We start from the raw sequence: 3,661 nt of genomic DNA, 5'->3' as shown, positions 1-3,661 counted from the left end.
TTTCAACGCAACGCAACTCAACGCAAACGCAACGCAACGACAACGGGTAAAACGCGTTGGGATTTTTGCAATACAACTGGCCGGTACTGTATACAGTAATTATACTTAGAATTGTGAATAGTATGTTGTTTTTTTTAATGACACATGGCTTACAGTATTGAATTTTTCTGTATAATTACAGTATGTGGGATAATTAAAACCAGTGGTACACATCTGCTGTGTGGTACACACCTATGCAAAGTACTGTACAAATAATTGTTGGATCTCGCATAAAATACAGACAATATTGCTAATAGACACATGTTTATTTCTCCCTTCTCTATTTCTTCCTTCCTTCAACAGTAAGTTATACAGATTTTTTCTGAGGCTCAAAATTCTTTCTGTTAAATTAATTATTAAGAATTTATTATTTATATTATGCCTAGTAAAAATGATAAAATTAAAGAAAATACGTAAGTCTAGAATATTATATTATTATCCACCTTGCATGTTGTTTTTTTTTAATGACACATGGCTTACAGTATTGAATTTTCCTGTATAATTATGTGGGATAATTAAAACCAGTGGTACACATCTGCTGTGTGGTACACACCTATGCAAAGCACTGTGCAAATAATTGTTGGATCTCGCATAAAATACAGACAATATTGCTAATAATAGACACATGTTTATTTCTCCCTTCTCTATTTCTTCCTTCCTTCAACAGTAAGTATACAGATTTTTTCTGAGGCTGAAAATTATTTCTGTTAAATTAATTATTAAGAATTTATTATTTATATTATGCCTAGTAAAAATGATAAAATTAAAGAAAATACATAAGTGTAGAATGTTATATTATTATCCACCTTGTACATTATGCAAGAACAATGCAGGATGCTGACCCAGAAATGAGCAGTCACATACTGTATTTAGTTGGAGGAACTGTTCAATGTATAAAAAAAGTTTCTATTCCATTTCAACAACATTATACAACAGTGATTGATTGATTGATTGATTGATTATAACTTACATTATAAAATCACAAAATAAAAAAAAAATTTCTACTCCATTATAACAATGTTCTAACTTATACACGTGGTTCATTGATTGATTGATTGATTGATTGATTATTTGTCAGATGTATTTTAAAATACAAAATGAAATTTTTCTCTTCCATTTTAAACAAGGTGTTTTTATCTAATAATTTCTAAGCACTAATTGTTTTAATTTGCTTTCCCTGTAATATAATATACTGTACTTTAATACCTTCATTTTCTTACTAAACAATTTGTTGATGGGCTACCGATAGGGTTAATTAAAAATATATTATACTCCATATGCCCAAAATTAGCGATTTATCAATTCTTACATTTCTTTGAAGTGGGGATGTGCTTATAGTAATCCTGGGGCTACAGCTTACAAATATCATTTGGTACTGGAGGCGTCTTCTGGAGATTATTTCCATGGACGTAGGCACAAAAAAAAAATGTTTTCCAGGCCAGCTAATTAGGTAATAAGCCTTCAAATATTTTGTTGGCCTAGAAATTAGAAGGAGTTAGAAGAGGGAGAAGTTACAGTACATATCCATGTGGTAATACAGATCAATTTCAAAATAATTAGGTCTCAATTTCCCAGATCATTATCATGATCAGCATTATCGCAGTATAAAGTTTCATTTTCCCTGTATTGTCATGAAGTACATTGTTCAGTTTCAACTTATATCATGGTAACTTTCCAATCTCATAGTCCTGGTTTCAACTTCTGTTACACCAGGATTTTTATCTCAACTAAAATCATTTCCATTCCCTTCAGGCCTCAGAAAAACACTTAGTTTCTACTGGAAAGAAATAATAGATTAAAAATTGCTTTTTCGAAAAATCGCTTTTATTCTCGCAGTAGAAACGGGACCAGTTTGAAAAAAGCAATTAAAAAAAATTGATTAAACGGCAAATAACCGATTTTGGCTGTGCACCTTTTAGCTGCAACACAAAAAATGCGATTATCAGGTGAAATGTGACCTCCAGGTCAATCACTACAAAGACTAGATCATATTAGGCGCGAACTTTCACAAAAAATTGTCCTCTTGTTCATGTCTTAGGCCTACAAGCTAAAAACGTCAACAAACGTGGAGCGACGAATTTGTTTTTTTTAATTATTTTGTATGGGGATATTGGGCCCAGGCCTCTCTGCTCTTTTGGGCCTACCGTTGTCCTCGTTTGGTCGCTAGTTCATTGTGCCGATGAGCACAGCCGAAAACATTTGCCTTCTCGCCTCACACCGTGTCTTACTCCTCGTCATCATGACAGGAATGAGAACTTAGATACTATCCTATACAGTTAGGAAAACAGTGTGTTGTATAAACAAAAGGGTGGCGTAATTTCCGTCACGAAACCGATTTTCAAAAAATCAAGAATGCAGTTGCAACGCGAGCAGGCTGTCTGGTACTCATTAAAAAAGCAGTTTAAAAAAATTGATTATTTTGTGTTTATCAGTAGAAACACACTCTTAGATTATAGCGTCGCAATATTTTACATAAGCCAACCTTCCCAGATATTACAACCCAGATATTCCTTTATCCTACCATTGACATGATAAGTAACGATTTGCAAGTCGGTTAGGGTCAGGTTAGGTCACTTTGACTAAATGCCGACTGCTTAAAAAAAGATCTGATGACAGAAGTTTCAAAGAGATCTTATCATTAAGGGAAATATGTTGGTTCAACATTCTTTATTGATTTATATTTAATAGTTTTATTTTGTTATGACTTTTACTACATTTTTTAATGTACACGTATGCCATGTACTATTTTCTTTGTACTCAAATGATTAAACTTCACGAATGATATCAAAGTGAAATAATAAAACTGTTTACGATGCAAACTTGACACTACATAACACATTTACTTGTTTGTGCTTTGTAAGAAATTTAGTTTATTGAAGAACATCCATTAGCGGTTGAATGATCATACCAATTGATGCACTAAAGGAATATCAATGGCTGCATGCTTACAATCAACATCAATATGTTCATGCTGAATGGTTTGGTTTTTTTCATCACTGAGTAATCAGTGAGGGCAGAGGGACATGGAACTAAGCGTGAAAAATTCTGTTTATTAAAGCTGGTAAAATATTATTGGTTCAACTTGTAAAATACTCGGGTTTATATCAGTAAAGTACCATCTGGGTTAAATACTAATAAAATATACTAATAATACTAATATAAATACTAAATAATAATATAAATACTAATAAAACTAATAGACAGTAATGACTAATTGAACTAGTACCAAAAGACACTTTGTTGTTAAACTGAAATACCATTGGTTGAAATACCAATTGTTGAAATAATGCCATTTTTCGGGTTTTTTAAAATCCCATCACTAAACTAGTGAAATTCCATGGTTCGTTCATTGTGAATCCATATTCGCAGTCAGGTGCATAAGTACTATATGTCCATGGTTGATTCTGGGTCCTATATTTAACTAGTACATTAATGTAGCATCCTTAAGCGAATAATCGCGTATGATGAATTCTAGTTACTATTATCAGTTGATTGAAACAGTCATAACAGGCTCACCGACAATCAGATTAACAGCATGGTTAACTGATCAGTTTAAACTGGTAGAGTACCATTGATTTAATGGGTAAAAAGCCATGGTTCAACCATGGAGAAAACTAATTCC

Source organism: Anneissia japonica, unplaced genomic scaffold (genome assembly GCF_011630105.1).
Source record: "Anneissia japonica isolate Jap-2015-1 unplaced genomic scaffold, ASM1163010v1 scaffold997_len2565447_cov190, whole genome shotgun sequence".
Classification (NCBI taxonomy): Eukaryota; Metazoa; Echinodermata; class Crinoidea; order Comatulida; family Comatulidae; genus Anneissia; species Anneissia japonica.
Note: the sequence above shows the minus strand (reverse complement) of the source record.